Consider the following 19,400-nt stretch of genomic DNA (forward strand, 5'->3'; position numbering starts at 1 on the left):
AATGGATGGGGTACTGGGCTTGGAATCAAAAAGACTCATCTTCATGAATTCAAATCCTGCCTCAGACACTTACCAGCTGTATGACCCTGGGCAAGTCACTTGACTTTGTTTGCCTCCGTTTCCTCATCTGTAAAATGAACTGGAGAAGGAAATGGCAAACTACTCTTGTATCTTTGCTAAGAAAACCCCAAATGGGGTCACAAAGAGTAGGCAACAACCAAACAACAACGAAAGGGTTTACAGAAATACATGCAAATAAATATAATATAAAACAATACATGATAAGGGCATAAGAGGTTCAAGCAAAGTAAGGTGATGGAAAGGGAGAGGACAAGAGTTTATTACCAATGGGGGAAAGAACAGACCAAGGAGATTTCCTAGAGAACGTGACACTTGAGTTGAACTTTAAAGGTTTGTTGAACAGAATTGAGCTTCAAGTAGCATCATTTCCTTTGTATTACTTATTAAAATAGCACATGGGAGGGTATATGAGCAAGCTTTGGAAATTAGGAATTAGGAGACGGAATTCTATTTCTTGGGAAAGGACCCTTAGGTTTTAGAGTTCCAAGGAGGGTGGAATGAATGCTATTTCTGGAATCAAAAGACCTGGATTTAAATCCTTCCTCTGATGCTTACACCTGTGTGACCTTGAGCAAGTCTTTCAACCTCTCTGAGCCTCAGTTTCCTCCTCTGCAAATTCAGAGGCTTGGCTTGTATGACCAGTCTATTCCAGCTCTATATTTATGATGTAGGTAGTCTTCCCAAAACGAGACATATAAGTAGCAGAGGTGAATTTGTACTTGTCTTCTTATTCCAAATGCTATCAGAGAGGGGGGAAATTTGCTTTATTCTCATTTTAAAATTAGACCATCATAAATCATTTTTAAGAAATGTTTACCTAGCTCTTCTCCTCTCTCCTACTCTTAATTCTTCTTGCTTGGAGGTGTTTTTTTTTTCCTTTAGGAAACCCCCACCCGCTTGGGTCACATCTTACCCCTTTTTCATTAATAGCAACAATGATAATAAACTGATCGTTAAAAAAGCTTAGACCTCACTGGGCCGGCTTCTTCATCTGTAGAATGGGTACCACACTGTAAAATGAGTGTGTGAGACAATGGGGAGCTACAGGGGAGAGTGTATGATCGTAGGTTCCCTCCCAGATGCCCACGTCCATCCTTAAGGTGGAAGGCACAAAAGTACCCATCCAGGCCAATGCTCTCATCATACAGATGAGGCTTGAGACCCAGAGGAGGCAGGGGTGGCGACAAATACTTAGAATGCCAATCCTGCTCCTTCAAAGGCCTTCTTAATGCGGAGAGACGCGGCAAAACCTGGCTACGGCACTACGTAGAGATGAGAGGAGGGAAATTAATTGCAAGAAAGTCAAACTGCGCATGCTCATATTTTGGGTCAAGCTCCTGGGTGTGCAAACGTTGGTCTCCCCGATTTCGCTGCAAGGGAACTAGCTGCCCATACCCAAGATGGCCGCCTATGAGCTTCGCCCCTTTTTCTTTCCCAAGCACTTAGGCAAACGGGTTTACTTTTATGTCCCCCCACGCTCTTACGTCCACCCTTTGGGTGGAAGAGGTGCAGGGCTTCTGAAGCAGGTCTAATCCCGGTCTCCGAGTAGACCCAAATTCTTTACTGTCCTTAACCAGAATGGCGGCCACCGCCGTTCAGTTTGGTATAAGCGTCTACCCTTCAACTAGGAAGCTGGCATCCTGGAACGAACTCCACTCGGTGCCCGACTCTGTTTGCCCATAACCAATATGGCTGCAACGGCGTCGGTCACGTGTCTTCCGAGCACGGCTCGGGGAGAATGGCTAAGGGACTAACTAATACAGATGCAGAGCGAGTAAATTTCTGTCAGAGTCACTCTTGCGGCGGGTCCAAGGAGGTAAGGCTGAGCTTCGGCGGAGGCGTCTACTCCTGAAGTTCCCCCCCACTCCGGAGTGTGAGCCGTCCGGCCATCGCAGCAGTGCCTGACGAGAATTTGTTTAGGTTCTTGTACAACCCCAGTCGGAAAGTTTGCCAGTGGCGCAGGCGCAATGTGAGCCTGCGGAGGTTCTGGACACCTGAGCCACCCGCAGTGACCCCGGGCCGCCCTCTGACGACCTAGCGACGCCCTCCGACCAACCCAGGACCTCACCCCTCCTCAGCCCCCCCCCACTGTGCACTGTGGGATCTCTCCACGTGGAGACACAGGCCCACGTGAAACCCTTGTGGACCTTTCTTTGGGGGCCCCGGAGCGCCCAGGCCCTGCCCGAGCCTCCTGCCCCTCACGTGTCCCCCTGTAGGGGGTGCCCTGCCCAGGCTCCTCACCTGCGCCTGTCACTAGGGTCTGTCCGGCCCATCAAGGAGAGTCTTTTATCCCCTTCCACTTGTTAGTGGGAAGGTAACCTTTCTCTGTCTCCCATCCAAGTTTCTGCTTACTGCCCAAGGGATAAAAACAGCTGAAATCCTAACAAGACGTATTTTCTATGACCAATGTACAGGGTGTGATTGGGTGCACCCCAAGGTCCCCAAAAAAAGAAAGCAGCTCTGCATGTGAGCTGAATCAGAGCTATGCCTCTCATAAGATCATAAATCTAGAGCTGAAGTGAACTTCAATGCCTTTCTCATGGAATCCGCTCCTGTTACAGATGAGAGGTTTTGACTTGCCCACGATTACACATACTTTATTTATTGATTGATTTATTGATTTATTTTGATTTCTCAGTAATTACTTCCATATGCTTTTGAGTTTCAAATTTTTCTCCCCCTTCCCACCACCCTCCCCCAAGACTGCACAATCTGATATATTAAACATATTTTATTATATATATTAAACATATTTTCACATTAGTGATGTTGTAAGTAAAAATTAAAACCAATAAGAGGAACCATCAGAAAGAGGAAACAAAACTCAACAGAAGAGAAAAAAAAATAGCAATTCAACTTCCATAGTTCTTTCTTTGGACGTGGATAGCATTTTCCATCACAAGGCCTCTGGAGATCTTAGATCCTTGTACTGTTGGGAAGGGTTAAGTTTGTCAATGTTGGTCATGGCTGTTATTGTGTACAACGTTCTCTTGGTTCTGCTCACTTCACTCAGCATCAGACCGTATAAGTCTTTCCAGGTTTTTCTCAAGTCAGCTTATTCATCATTTCTTATAGCACAATAGTATTCTATTACATTCATATACCACAGCTTGCTGAGCCATTCCCCAATTGATGTGCATCCTCTCAATTTCCAATTCTTTGCTACCACAAAAAGAGCTGCTATGAATATTTTTGTACATGTGGGTCCTTTTCTCATTTGTATGATCTTTTTGGGATATAGCCCTAGAAGTGCTATTGCTGGGTCAATGGGTATGCACATTTTTATAGCTTTTGGGGCATAGTTCCAAATTTACATAGATATTTAGTATGCAAATAACTGTATATATAGATATATGTCTATGTATATTGATACATACATACATAAGATAAAAGAGTTAAAGGGTCCCCTGAACTTGTCTTTTTGAGTTGCCATATTTTCCAGAAACATTGGACCCAGAGCATATCCTGAATGTGTCAAGGAGGAAGCTACCCCTGAGCTGACATAATTTGTTGTTGCACCCCAAATTAGATTCCCTGTGTGTCCTTGGGAAGCAAGACATAGCTGAGGTGGAATAAAGGAGTTAGTTTGTAGAAATTGAATAGATTGAGAAAGTGGGAAATTAGGGTAGTTGAGGGAGCATAAATATATATATGCTAGTTCCCCTAGAATGAAGGCCAGAGTTGGGGTAGAAAGACTGGGAAGCAGGTATTGAACTAATTAAGGAAGGAGAATATCATGGGAGTCAATAAATAATGGCCACCAAAATCGATTGGGTGATAAATTTGGATAGTGTGAACGTGGAAGGAGAAGAGCTTTCTCTCTCAGAGGGAGAGTGTGGAAATGCCAATGAGTAGCAAACAAAGTACAACTATTACTGGAAACAGTGCCCAGTAATATAGTATAATCAGGAGGGACCCAGGTCTCAGTGAGTGCCAAAAGATGAAGAAGTAGTAAAAGAAAAGGTGTAAAATGAAAGCAAGTTTGTTAATTATGTAGCAAGCATTCTAAAGAGCATAGGCCTTAGCATAGGCTAGAACAGGGGTGGGGAACATGTGGCCTCGAGGCCACATGTGGCTTTCTAGGTCCTTGGGTGCAGCCTTTTGACTGAGTCCAAGTTTTACAGAACAAATCCTTTTATTAAGGGGATTTGTTCTGTGAAGTTTGGATTCAGTCAAATGACCCAACTTGAGGGCCTAGAGGGCCACATGTGGCCTCGAGGCTACAGGTTCCCCATCCCTGAGCTAGAAGATGACAGTTACGCTTTATAGAGGTATGCTTTCAGGGATACTAGGAAGGTTTTTCCTCTTCTCCAAAACTCTTCCATTCTACTACCACTACCACCCAAAAAATCAAAAGCGTGTATTTGCTCCATAAGGAGCATATATAAATGAATGTTGTCAGGCCCTCTAATAAAAGTTATTTTCGAACAGGACCACTGAAATAAGATCACTGAGTATTCTGGACTCAAGGCAAATGGATCAGCTATATTATAAAGGGGGAAAAGGAGGAAGCAGATATTGTATAGAATATCTTAGAAGTCCCCAAATAAATGTGGTGTTTACTGTACCTGTCTTCCATGTGCAGCCTATAAAAATGTCATACTCTTTTATTGCTGTTCTTTTGACTTTAGTTGATTCATCTTCCCATATTGTTTTTCCTGTTATTTTGCTGCATTTCAGGGTGTCACCTGTATAGTACAGATTAAGTGCCTATCCTTTTGGTGAGGAACTATTCATTTTCTCAAACCCTTAAAATCTCAGGATAAAGTTCCCAATGGAATGGGGGAGGGAGCCCTGCTGACTACCCTGGAAAACTTCCAAGGATGAGAAAATGGGGGATAAAAGCAGCAGCTGGCTTGGGAATCCTTGAGAGAAAGCTGTTACATCCTGATCTATTGGTTGCCTCAAAGATAAACTCGATGGAAGAATCAGTAGAAACTGCGAAGCAACAAGAATAGTAAGGACATCAGGGGGCAAATTGAACGTGGTGTTTAATGTCCGAGCAGAGCTTTGGGAAAGTTTTTACTGCCAGAAACAAGTCTTGTCTTTAGGATATGTTCAGCCAATGAGATATTGTTCCGATGATGTAATGATATGAAGATTGAGTTTCATTGGTGGAGTGTCTATCCTGCTGGAAAGCTTTCTGGGGTTGGACCTGGGGGAGTGGAAACCTTGGAGCTTCCTTGGCAGCTCAGAAAATCCTCTGCAGTTTCATTTAAGTTGCTGCTGAATTCTGCAATTTTTTTCCCCCAACAAAACTGAGCTGAGCTTATGCACGACATAATTTAACATGTATTTGACTGGTGAGCAAGTATGAGTATCTAGAAGGCTTCCCTCTCCCCTCTTTAATTCAGAAAGCTGCTTAGCTCCTAGGTGCCCTATATTCTGCTGCTATCAGCTGCTCACAGCTGTGTGTCTCTGTAGCCAGCAGTCTTACCAAGAGCACTAGCACAACACCAACACAGAAGAGTGGGAGTCTGAAAGGTGCAATCATGGCCAAAAGGGGGATGAGGCTTTATTTAAGGATTATTTACTGGGTGGGAAAGGAAGCAAGGGCACATCAGAGGACAGTGGAGGTAGTCCCTCTATGAATATATTTCCATCTGATATATTCACCGACATGCATATGCCATAAGCCAACTCTTCACAGAGATTCAGCACTAAAAATAACACAGAACTTGTTTCTTTCATCCTATAAATCTTCTATAGTTCCAGTGCTTTTCCTCCCCCAGACAGAGCCCCTGCTGTGTGCCAAGCTGGGATGGAATTAGCACATTGATGTCTGCACAGTTCAGAATCTGGTGACACAGGGTATGGCCAGCCCACCTCTGCATTTCTGTTCCATGGTTACCTGTCTCTAGGAGTATTACAGGGTCTACCCAAAGCTTAGCCCAACCTTGCCATATGCATATAGCAAAAGGGTGCTACTGGCTGTCTCTTTATTATCTTTTAAGCAGTGTAGTCTATCCTACTTCCCCCTCTCCCGTCTGCCAAACCTTGATCCTTCCCTTCTTTGAAGCTCAGTTCCACAAACACTTCATCGTATAGGATGTTCTCTCAGATTTTCCTACCCAGCACTAAGCAAGATCATTTCTTCATTAAATTCCTTCTTCATTTTTTTTCCTCTTACTAAGACCCTTTTGTATTCATCTTGGGTCTTGGGTGTTTGCCTAGATGAACTCTAAAATCTCTTCTGCCTCTTAAAGGCTGTAGTTTAGGAGAGGAAGAGGAAAAGAAGGTTGGATTATTATTGATATGGAGGAAAATCACAGTGGTTTAGTACTTTGAAGAGAGATCTAAAATATCTGGTTTATCCCTACAGGGACTCAGTTTTCTTTTGCTTTCCGTTTTCCTTCAACTTTTCTTTTTCCATGTGAAAAATAGAATGTAAATTCTTTCTGCTATCTACTGGAAAGTGACTCCTGTTCCACTGGGAATTGCCTGGGGCACGACATGGACTTTTTAACCAAAATAATAGTCTGATTTTAGAGGAATAGAGGGATGAGCAAAAAGGTCATGGGGTAGTGAAAAGACACAATATTTAGAGTTGGAAGACCTGGATTTGAAATCTAGTTGACCTTGGGCAAGTCTCTAAATTTCTTTGGGACTTAGTTCCTGATCTGTAAAACAAGGGGGCTAGACTCAGTGAACTCGTAGGTTCTTTCTATGATGTTATGATCCTTATTGAGGTGTTAAATTTTCTTCACAAGGATAAGATATAAAATTCTCTAACTCTGCTTGACACTCTTTTCCCTTTAACAAAACATTGAAGAGGATTTACTCACCACAAGTTCATATTTTTGGCTTAAACCCTTGGACTTCAGCTTTAAAAGACACTGGAAGAACAGCAAGACAGAGGGAAAACAAAGCTGGCCACAAACAGAAGGAAAGGAGAAAGCTCAGATTTGGTGCCATGAATGGGGAAGACTGACCTGAGGCGGATGCCAAGGAGTTACTGAGCTGAGCTTCCCAGACTCAAGAAGGAGTTCCTGAACAAAGTAGCAACAAGAGCATAGGAACAGCAAAGGACAGAGCTATGATATGGAAGAAAAACCCCAGACCTTGCCCTTTTCGGATACTGTGAGCTATGTGGACTGTGAAGATTGGGACAAGGGGGCTGTTCTTTGGCTTTGGAGTACTTTACCCTAGTATGAGTCATCTCAACTGCCGAGTAGTACAGAAACCCTGCTGTACAGAACAGATAGGCCTCAGCAGTCCACCTCCAAAGCACTCTGGCTTTCACCTTTATTTCATTACTGATAGCTTTTGTGAAAAGCACCCAAGAACACTAAAATAGTAGTGGTAGGGAAAGAGTTGTCTGTAAGGGAGACAGGTCTGCACCAGTGCAGAATATCTGACACCCCCAGATATCCTGTAACGCTCCTAGGTTTGGTGGATGGGGAATGTCTATAGGGGAGGTGAGACTCACTGGGGAAGAAAGAAAAATTGTCAACAATTTTTTGACTTGGGTGCAAATCTTTGCAGGAGTTTTATTGGGTTAAATAAAGCTTTCCAATATTCAGTATTGCTAACCTGAGTGCTTACACAGGCTCTAAGGGCTTTCCCCCTCTCTTTTTTCAGCCCTAGAAATAATCCAGATTTTTATGTTCCCAGGGTAAACCCTGGTTGGGGGCGTGATTCGAAAGAATATGATTACTGTGGGGCAGCTAGGTGGCACAGTGGATAGAGCACTGGCCCTGGAGTCAGGAGGACCTGAGTTCAAAACTGGCCTTAGACACATAACACTCGCTAGCTGTGTGATACTGGGCAAGTCACTTAACCCCAATTGCCTCACCAAAAAAAAAAAAAAAGAACGTGATTACTGAGAAACACTCCCAGGAATGAACCTAGTTCTTGAAAATCCAGAGCCACAGTTCTGGGCCATGAGTTACATAAATATTTGAGTAGTTATGTAAACATATTACTATATATTTAGTGGTTTACAATTATTTTCATTCTATAGGTATTTCTGTGTCTATTGCATGCAGAGTACTATGCACACACTTATTGTATATTTATGTTATTCATGCATAGTCCTGATATCTAAACTCATATTTATGGTACTGTTGGGCTAGTTTTCCCTTCAGATTCATAGCTTTAAGATCCAACAGGTTTGTCTCTTTATACCAGACCAAGTCAGATGACAGATGAATTCTAAGCAAGAACATTTAATGAAAGAGCATATCAAAATAATAATGTAGGTTGAATCAGGAATTAGGCACTCTTGGCTCCCATTAAAAATGGCTATCATCCCCATGTCTCCAAAGATCGCTATTTGTCTCCCAACTAATGTCTCTGTCTCTCCAACATAATGAGACAAAGGGACACAATTCACCTACAGGATAGGCAAACTTACAATGGCAGCAGTCTTGAAAGCACCACTTCTCAGCTTGGCAACTAGAGAGCATTGTAGAGATCAGTGTTGACCTCTCTTATTGAAAAGGCTGCACTGATCTCTTAAAGCCCTACAGATTAGGGTGCACTGCATCTCTCTTAGTATTTAAGTCTGGAGTTCACTGACCTCATTTCATGCTACCTTCATTTCTGCTCAGGGGTCTAGATATGACTGCCATTTTTCATCACCTCTCTTATTTCACTCACCATCCTGCCTCAAAAGGTTTTCTAGGCTTTCATTTTTTCTTAAAAAAAAGTTTTCAATTAACAAGTATTTATTTTCTTTCCGTCCCACCTCTCTCTTATCTGCCCCCTCTTAAAACAAAAAAGAAAAACAAGACTCATAACAAATATGTATAATCAAGCAAAATAAATTCCCACATTGGCCATATCCAAAAAATGTTTTATTCTGCATATTGAGTCTATCAACACACTGTCCAGAAGATGGATGATATGATCATCCATCCTCTGGAATTGTGGTTGGTCATTGCACTTGATCAGAATTCTTAAGTCTTTCAAAGTTGTTTGTTTTTTACAATGTTGTTATTATATAAATCGTGCTCCTGGTTCTGCTTACTCCACTCTGCACCATTTATTCAGGTCTATCCAGATTTCTCTTCAATTGTCCCTTTCTTCATTTCTTGCAAAACAGTAGTATTCCATTACTTTCATAAACCTTAATTTGTTTAATCATTCCCTAAGTGATGGGAACCCTCTTATTTGACAGTTCTTTGCCACTACCCAAACAGGCTGCTATAAATATTTTTGTACATAAGCATTCCTTTCCTCTCTCTTTGACCTCCTTGGGGTGTAGAAATAGGAGAGGTCAAAAGATATGTACAATTTAGTAACTTTTGGAGCATAATTCCAAATAGCTTTCCAGAATGGTTATACCTATTCACAGCCTTTCCAAAAAAAAAGTTGTCATTTTTTTTCCCCTTAGTCAATGTCCATAAAGCTATCATGAGACTTTATTGAGTATTTTGTTTGAGCATATGAACAGGAAGGTGAAATAGTGACAACTGGTAGATATTTTTAAGCAAGTGACTATCTACTGAAGACTGGCTCTTGGCATGGCTGAAATTGTAAAGTGAAGTGGCATGTTGCCTACTGAGAAAGAGCCCAGTCTGTTATCCTTGTTGTATATCTCACCCTTTTGCCCCAATTACCTACTCTTTCAGAGGTCAATAATTAGAAGGGAAGATCTCACCACAGCAACAGTTGAGAGAATAACTTTCAGTTAACTCCCTCTATCCCTACTCCTTGCTCTTTACCCTCACCCTTAACCCCCACCCCCACCTCTTGAATTCATGAGATTGATTGAATCTGAGAAATCTTATTCCACTTCTAAAGGATTGCCCTCCTTTTCTGCATGTAACTTTATTATTATTTTTTTTTGTAATAGTAATAATAGCTAACATTTATTTGGCACTTGTTTTCAAGATGGTCGTTTGAACCTCACAACTACTCTGTGGGGTACTTATTCTCCCTCTATTAGAGATGAGGAAAGAAGTTAAGTGATTTGCCTAGGTTAACAAAGCTAAGCATCTGAAGCTAAAGAAATCTACTGATGACGATTCCAGTGTCGTTTCCACTATACCAAGCTACCTCTGAACTCTAAAATGAACTCTTGGTTCTTATAGTCAGGTAAGCCAATTACAAGGGTGGTGTGGTGATGGGGTGCATGATGGAAGAGACATCAGAGAAATACCATAAAACCTCCTTTAGGGAGGCTGAAGGTGATGTAGTAAGGTGGGACTGGGTTTGACAGGAGCCCAGCTTGGACATAGAAAGGCCTTGGGATTTCACAGCCTCAGTACTCAAGCTGAATTGTGAACAGGGATTGACTTTTGCCTTTTTTTTTTTTTTTGGATCCCCAGTGCTTAGCATGGTGCCTGGCACATAGTAGGCACTTAATAAATACTTACTAACTCACTGACTGATTGGCGCAAGCCTTCATTTTCATTGCATCACATTTGGCCCTCAAGGCAAGTTATAGTCATACAGATAGCCCCTTCCCAGGGATTCTGGTCTCCTGGTATAGCTGAAGCACAGAGCTGAAAATGCAGATCTTACCACCCCCAACCCTCAAGAAGAGGGAGTAGGAGAGGAAAAGGGTTGTATGATAATAAGGAAAAGTCTGGCAGCGGTCATTTATTTTTAACCTGGGGAGACACAGCAGGGAGCCACTGGGACCTACAAGACCAGTGTGCCACCATCATGGGCAACCCTCCAGTTTGTGGTGATGGAATAGATGCGAATATGGGAATCCATGGAGGGAGATGGCAAAGAACTTTAAAAAACGGCAATGATAAGCCAAAGAATTGTGGGGAAAGAAGACTATCACTCCAATTTTTGGCACTTTTGGACAAAACTCTAGTTGTAATGCCTTAGTTTTAATTTTGCATTCTTATCCTAAAGGCACCCATAGAACTTATTTTACTAGCTTTGTAAATAATTTTATCAGTTCACATTTTCCCCAACCCAATTTTCCCTATGCCAGTCACTAAAAATAAATTGCTAGTATTATTTTGTACTCTTTCAAGTAAAAAAAAAATCCATTTTTCTCTAGAATAGGAGGGAGGGAGGAGATAGGCATATGGCTGTTTCTAAGGCTATGTGAAAGAATAGCATGTTCAAGATTGTACGTAGAGCATTTTATCAGATACTTGTCTCTGCCCCTGCAATTTCAGTGGCACTTACTTTGGGTGGGTCCATTTTAAGCTAGGGGTTTTTAATTTCAAATCTTGCATCTGCTGATTTCTATGTAACTTTGAGCGAGTAACTTTATTTAGGAGGCAATATGGTGCCATGAGAGAAACAGCAGATATAGAGTAAAAGGACTTGAGTTCAAATCTCAGCTATGCCACTCACTGACCCATGTGACCTTGGGCAAGTCACTTATTTTCTCATGATTGAGTTTCCTCATTTGTAAAATGAGGAGATTGGACTAAATGACCCCTAAAGTTTGTTCCAGATCTAAATCTATGATGTCATAAATGGCTTCAGTAACATTTCTGCCCCTTTTCTGTCCAGCAAGATAGATTAATTATGTCAACTCTCTATTATCTACACTAATAGAAGAGGGTAGTGATGCAGGTAATTCAAAATGCAATAATATAAAATAATTTGCATTTGACTATGGAATACATAGTACAATTTCTGGGGGAGGAAAAAGATTTATCTTCCTAATTATGTTTTACTCTGGCAAATATTTGCATTAGTGTGTATTCCCAGAGCAACACCAAATGATTTATGGTATGAGATGACCCCAGTGCCTCTTAGGTGTGTGTACTGGGGGGATAGGAGGAGGGCATCAAAGAAGCCTAGGATTAAAAATTTGTTATGGAAAATCCCCTGAGGGGATAATCCATTTGCAGGTAATTGAGAGTTGAATAGATAGATAGATAGATAGATAGATAGATAGATAGATAGATAGATAGATAGATAGATATAATATATATATGAAGTAATCTGTTCTCTGAGTAGAGAAAGCTGCTGTACAATCACTGGTCCTTTCTTTATTACTCAATAACAATAAAGGAATAGAGGTCTGTGTCACCCACAAGTAAAATGCAATCAAATTCAAGGAACAGATGGGCTGAGTAAATACATATTCAGTGCCCTGAATCCTTCTGGCTTTAAGAAATCAGCCAACTACCCATCAGTAGGAGACTTTGAAAGCACCCATGCTAGAGAAGAGTACAAAGTCCAACCTCATGAGCATTTTAATTAGCACATGGCTCCTAGTATTCATCAGAACTGAGTAACAGACTACATCTAGATTCTGTTCCTTCAGGGACCAGAAAGAGCTAGGCAAGCAGGCCTTATGCAGTGTTTATATCGTTGGGCAAGGCAAATTAAGTTCTGTCCACGTTCATATCCTGGAATAATAATGTCAGGTCCTGTAAGAATACTGTCAGCAGAGCTAAAGCCCAGGGCAAGGCTTGACACGAATGCTAACGACAACAAAAAGGATAGCATTTTTAAAGCTATGTTGGGGTCAAGAGGAAGAACAAAGAAAGGTTAGAACCTTGCTGCTTTTCATGCGTGAAATGATGATAAATAAAGAGATGGGCAAGCTATGCAGCAGCTTTTGCTTCTGTTTTTTCCTAAGACCGGTCAGGGTGAAGCCTTTGGTGAAGGGGGAGGATTGTGCATGTGAACACTGAACAAAAATGGATAAACAGTAATTGAAACCCAAGATAAATGAAAGAGTAAGAAAGCACCTAGCTTTCCTCTGTGAGTCTGTCACCAACCCTGAGTAAATTACATTCCAGAGTACTAAAAGAACTTGAAGACATGATTGCTAATCTGCTGTTGGTGATCCTTAAAGAATCTAGGAGAATGGGAGAGCTGCTACAGGAGTGGAAATAGGCAAAGCTTGCCCTCACTTTCAAAAAGGAGAAAAAGATATATTCTTCAGACTATCAGTCAGTTAGTTTGACTTTGCTCAAAAAAAATTCCATAATGTGTTATTAAAGGAATAATTTGTGAGTACTTGAAAAGGGCAGCAGTGATAATTAAAGTCTTCATGGTTTCATAACTAACAAGTCATACCAGAATAACCTCATTTTTTTGGACAGGATCATTAGACTTTTAGATCAAGGAGAATGACACCCCTTCCCACTCACCCTCATAAGGGTCCCTCTCTTGGAGCCAGCTTTCTCTCACTGCTGTCTGAGGCTAAACCAGCCTGTGGTTCTGCCATGATATGTGGGAACAGTGGTGGGAGCAGTAGGAATGGTCTTGCACTGGTGTTTTAAGTGTTTCAAGGTCCCTAGATGCTATACCTGGATATCAGCAAGGTATTTTAGAAAATCTCTTATGATATCCTTATAAGGCGAGATGAAGAGGTGTTAATATAATTGGGTAGATTCAGAACTGGTTAAACAATGAGATCTAATGAGTCATGAATGATGGATCAAGGTGAAGCTAGTAAGAGATGAACTTGAGCAAGACTCTGCCTCAGTTTTCTTATTTATAAAGTGAGGGAATTAAACAAAATTATCTCTAATGTCACCTTTAGCTCTAAAGCCTATGTTCTACAATCTATATTGTAGTACCATTCCTCTATCCTTGACCCTGTTGTAATATACATATATACATACATTCATATATATACAAAGAGAGATACATATAGCTAATATAACAATAATAGCTAGCACAGCCCTCCCTCACTTAAATCCAATTCACTTGCAAGTCATGGCATCACCTTCATGATGCCATGGTCCCCTTCAAGAACGAAGGACAAACAACAACAATAGCTAGCATTTATATAGCGTCTTAAGGATTGTAGAGCACTTCACAATTTGTATCTTATTTCATCCCCACAGGGAAGTAGGTGCTATTATTATCCCCATTTTATAGCTGAGGAAATTTGAGGCAGAGGTTAAATGACTTGCCCAGGGTCACATAGTCATTGAGTGTCTGGGCCCAGATTTGAACTTACATTTTTCTGACTCTAGGCCCATTGTGCCATCTATATCTTACATGAAGACATAGATCAAATTTTCTGATGATATATAGGTGGTAGGGATAGCTAATGCAATGGATAACAAGATAAGGGGCCAAAAAAATAAGGACAGCATATGATGAACAAAATCAAGTATGATAAAATTTAATAGAGTACATGAAAAAAGGTTGCTTTTGACTTAAAAAATTCAACTGCGCAAATGTAGATTGTACTTTCCAGGCAGCACTGGATTGATCTCCATAGAACTTTCTCTACTATGCTATAGAAACCTCTTCACCCTGTGGTTCTCTCTGCTTCTGTCTGTCCCTGAGGCCTCATCTTCTGATTGTCTAGTTCTTCCCAGAATCTTCATTTTAAGGAGGAGGCTCATGCCAAGATGTCTGCATCCTTCTCCAGGCTGCATTGCTGACTCATTTCCATAGGACTTTCTCTACATATCTCCACACTGAGTTCCTTCTTCCTGCCCCCCCCACCCCTTTCTAGCTCTCTTTTATGTATTGTCTTCCCCCATTAGAATATAAGTTCCTTGAGTACAGGAACTATCTTTCTTTATGCTTGTATTTATATTCCCAGCTTAGAATAATACCTGGCACATAATAAGTCCTTAATAAATGCTTGTTGACTGACTAAATAGGATGGGGGAGATATGGCTAGTCAATGGTCAAGTGAAAAGAACCTGGTTATATTAGTGGACTGCAAGCTCAATATGTCAATAACATGACATGGAAGATAAAAAAGGTAAGTAAAGTGATCTTGAGTTACATTAATAGAAATATAGTAGACATATTACAATTAGGACTGGTATGCAGGGAGTGGTATAAAAACACGGTCAAGGACATGTATGATTGAAAAGGGAGACGTACCAACTGGTTATGTTACATTAAAAGTGAGAGATAAAAAAAAAAAACAGGTAGCAGTAGTGTTGCCCGGCTATTTGGATGTTTTAATATCCAGAGGAATTCCTCATGAGTATAGGATAGACCCTCTACACAGGATTTATGGGAAGACATGGATAAGAGTCATGCATGATAAAAAGGCATGGATGAGTTACGATTTGCTTGACTCAGTGGTAGAGGGAGTAACCATGCATATAAGATGAAAGAGCCATCCCAGTATCCGAGAAGCTTCCAGAATGCTGCCTCATTGTATTTTGTCCGGGTCAGGTTACATCTGGTGTATTGTGTTCAAGGTAATCACATTACTGGAACGAATCTAGAGGAATGTAAACAATGGTGAAGGTATTCAAAACTATGGCATATGTGAATCAAATGAAAGAACCAGGGATGTTTAGCCTGGAGAAGATATGCTATAGTTATGATAATTGTCTTCAGTATTTTAAAAGCCTATCATATGGGATTCAACAAATATTTATTTATTATGATACACATGCAAAACACATTTGGTGCCAAGGAGGCACAGACAAGAAGTTAACATTCTACTGGGGATACAGGTAGTGAGCACGGATAAGCACGATAAAGGTTAGGGAAGGAAAACAGCAAAGAGAGAGATCAGACAAAGTGCTCTAGGAATATTTTTGGAGAGAAAGAGCACTAATAACTGAGGGAATCAGGAAAGGTTTCACACAGGAAGAAACATCAGAGCTACATTTTGAAGGAAGATAAGGGCTCTGAAAGGCAAAGATGCAGAAGGAACAGTTCATATGAATGGAAAGTAGAATATCTTGTACCAAAAATGCTAGCTACAGCAATAAGACAAGAAAAAGAAACTGAAAGAATAAGGATAGACAAGGCAACAGAACCATTACTCTTTGCAGATGTTATGATGGTTTACTTACAGAACCCTAGAGAGTCAACTAAAAAACTAGTTGAAACGATCAAGCCTTTAGCAAAGTTGCAGGAATATAAAATAAACCCACACAGACCATCAGCATTTCTGTATGTTACCAACAAAACCCAAAAGGAAGAGATAGAGAAATTCCATTTAAAGTAACTGCAGACAATATAAAATACTCAGCAGTCAGCCTGCCAAGGTACACACCTGAACTGTATGAACACAATTACAAAACACTCTTCACACAAAGACAGGTCTAAATAATTGGGAAAAATATTAATTATTCATGGGCAGGTTAAACCAATATAATAAAAATGGCAATACTATCTAATTAATTTACTTATTCAGTGCCTTACCAATAAAACTATCTAAGAATTACTTTATAGAGGTGGTAAAATAATAACAAAATTCATCTGGAGGAATAAAAAGTGAGAAATTTCAAGGGAACCAATGAAAAATGTGAAGAGAAAGGAAAGAGTAAAAGGTTACTCTCAGGTTTGGGGCTTGGTGACTGGGAAGATAGTGATGCCATCAAAAAAAATTAGGGAGATTTGAGGAAAGCATTGATTTAATGAGAAAAACAATGAGTTACGTTTGGGGCATATTGAGTTTGAGATACACACCTAGAGGTCCAGAGTCTGAGGGAGAGATTAAGGCTAGAGATACACATATGGCATTCATCTTCATAGAGATAATTCATTCAATGGAATGTGTTGAGATCACCTAGAATTAAAAGAGAAGAAGACTGGTAACAGCACTGGGGACAAATATGGACAGTGATCCTGCAACAAAGGCTGAGAAGGGGTTACCAGACAAACATAAAGAGAACCAGAACCCGGTGGTATTATGAAATATAAGGAATGAGTGTCCTGGAAAATGGGGGTGATCACCAGTTGAAAAAGGTCAAGGAATATCAGGACCAACAAAAATCCATAAAATTTGAAAAGTAATGTTTATTGATAACCTTCGAGAGGGCAGTTTCATATAAAATGAGGTAAAAAGCCAGATTACTTAGTGTTAAGGTACTCAGTGGTAGTGAGAAAGCAGAGATGGCAAACATACCTGTTTCTTTTTGGGAGTATAGAACAATAGTTTGAGGGGAATAACAGGGTCAGGTGATTTTTTTTTTATCAATGGATCTGAGCATGTGTGTAGGCTATGGGGAAGGAACAGTGGTATACTCATAAATATTTAACACCTGAGTCTCTGAAAAGGCATGATACACTTTAAAATTTAATATCCATTATTAACATTTTCTCCATTACTTTCTTAAGTCTAAATCTTCAGCAAAACAACAAATCAAGCCCTGATTTATGGTATTTATTGATTTCCAAGGTGCAGATGCTCACACTGAAAATTTAACAATCAGCTCTCCCCTACTATTTCAACACTCAGTAAGAAGCACAGGACTGAAGATGAGAGTGGCAATAATTGATGAGGCAAGCTTTTGAAGGATCCTGGACAGGGATAGGATCAAGGATGCAACAAGTTTGATTTACTAAGGAAAAGGGACACTTCCAGAGACTGAAACAAAGAGGCAGCAAGGTGGTGAAGTGAATAGAGCAGGGGTGGGGAACCTGCAGCCACATGTGGCCCTCTAGGTCCTCAAATGAGACCCTTTGACTGAATCCAAATTTCACAGAACAAATCTCCTTAATAAAAGGATTGTTATGTAAAACTTGGACTCAGTCAAAAGGCCAAACCAAAGGCCTAATTCATAATAGATAGCATAGACCTCAAAAAAATAGGAAGTGAGGTCATCAAACGAGAGAAGAAAGGTAGGATTGGAGTTGGGAACTGGAGGAAAGAGGAGATAGAGTTCATATACCCACTTTGGAACTATGATGGAGTCATCAAAGATAAAACCAGTTAGAGGACTGCTATGCAACAGTGAGCCTCCAGTTGAGATCAAATAACATGAATTTGTAATGGACTCAGTTGGCATGATTTCATGACTTCTACAACAGCATTCAGAAGCATGGGAGCAGGTGTTGAAAAGATTGCTGGTGTGGATGAATCCCTCCCTTAAGGATTGTCAGAAGCATGGAAAGAGTCAAGGATGGAGGACAATGCCTAGCTGAAATAGTTAATGATAGGGTCATGATTGAGAAGGGAGAAAATAATGTCAGAACAGGAATGATGTACTAGGTTAGATTGAGAGATTGGAGAATCATGATGAGAACAAATAGGCTTAAGGGGAGTGAGATAGAAGGAGAGGTAGAAGGATAAGAGATTTTGGTCACAAAGTGATATTTCAGACTTCAGGTTTATAGAGCTGGAAATTTTGTAATAATGTTAATTATTATTATATGTATATATTATGATATATGTAGTACTAATGTGTGACTATACCCATAGAATAAGTAGAATTAAGAGGGAGTTGAAATTGAAAAGTGGTAATAGCATTTCTATAGCACTTTAGAGTTTACAAAATATTAATAAATATCATCTAATTTTATCCTCACAATAGCTCTGTAGGGTTGATACTATATTATTATCACCATTTTACAGGAGATGAAACTGAGGCAGCCAAAGGTTAAATGACTTGTACAGAATCATACAGACAGAATCTGTCTGAGGGCAGATTTGAACTCAGGTCTTCCTAATTCCAGGGCCAGCATTCTATCCACTTCACTCCCTAACTCCCTACCTAAATGAGAAGCCAAGTGTGAAAACTGAAGTACCCCAGAATGAAGATAGGGGTTGGAATAAAAATTATAAACATGAGGTAAGTACTAACCTCCGATGGAAGCAAGAGGGTGTGGCGTTTAGGGAAGGGCAATGATAAACTGGAGATGGTCAGCAAGAATGCAAACAGAGTGGTGAAGAACTTTGAGGTCACTAGCCATGTCAGATGAAGTGTGGTTGAAGGAACTGGTTATGATTATCCTGAAGAAGAAAAGAAGGGAGGAGTGGAAGGTGGGGAGAATGGGGGCCTTGATAGCTGTCTTCAGGTACTTGGAAGGCTATCATGTGGAAGAGCAATTATCCTTTTCTGTTTTGCCTGACAGGAAAAAATGAGGAGAAATTAGATAGAAGTTGCAGAGGCAAATTTAGATTTTATGTGAGGAAAAATTGCCTAATAATTATTACTGATTGGAGATTTAGAGCTAGAAGGGACCCTACAGGTCTTATATTACAACCACCTTATTTTACACAGGCTGCTAGGTGACATAGTGGATAGAGTGCTGAGCCTAAAGGCAGGAAGATTCATTTTCCTGAGTTCAAATCTGGCCTCAGATACTTACTAGCTAGGCAAGTCATTTTGATGGGGTTGGGATTTCGACCCCAGAAAGGAAAGACCCTGGACCTTCCCACATGGCCAGGTTTCTGGCATTCCTTTGCCTGAGGCTATAATCCTCCCCTCCATTGTCTTGCCTCCCTAGGGCTCCAGGCCACTTAACACCCTTGGTAATTCTATTACCTCTTGGACTACTTGGCCACTCCTAGATCCCTCCCACAGTCTTTCTGTATGTAAGGTCCATCTTGTCTTCATTAAGATGCTTAGATTCTTGAAATCTAGCCATTGCTCGGATTCTTTATAATCTAGCCATTGCTTGGATTCTTATAATGTAGCCATTGCTGAAATTCTTAAAATCTAGCCACTGCTGGGATTCTTATAATCTAGCCACTGCTCAGATTCCTAAAATCTAGCCAC

At 40.6% G+C, this 19,400-nt stretch overlaps 1 pseudogene; it reads left to right on the forward strand.

Annotated features, from left to right (window-relative positions):
- Window positions 1-1,481: 1,481 nt before the first annotated feature.
- Window positions 1,482-19,400, forward strand: part of LOC144454374 (E3 SUMO-protein ligase KIAA1586-like) — a 44,948-nt pseudogene continuing 27,029 nt past the window's right edge.

The sequence above is a fragment of the Phascolarctos cinereus genome, unplaced genomic scaffold (assembly GCF_003287225.1).
Source record: "Phascolarctos cinereus isolate Bilbo 61053 unplaced genomic scaffold, phaCin_HiC Scaffold_726;HRSCAF=1367, whole genome shotgun sequence".
NCBI lineage: Eukaryota > Metazoa > Chordata > Mammalia > Diprotodontia > Phascolarctidae > Phascolarctos > Phascolarctos cinereus.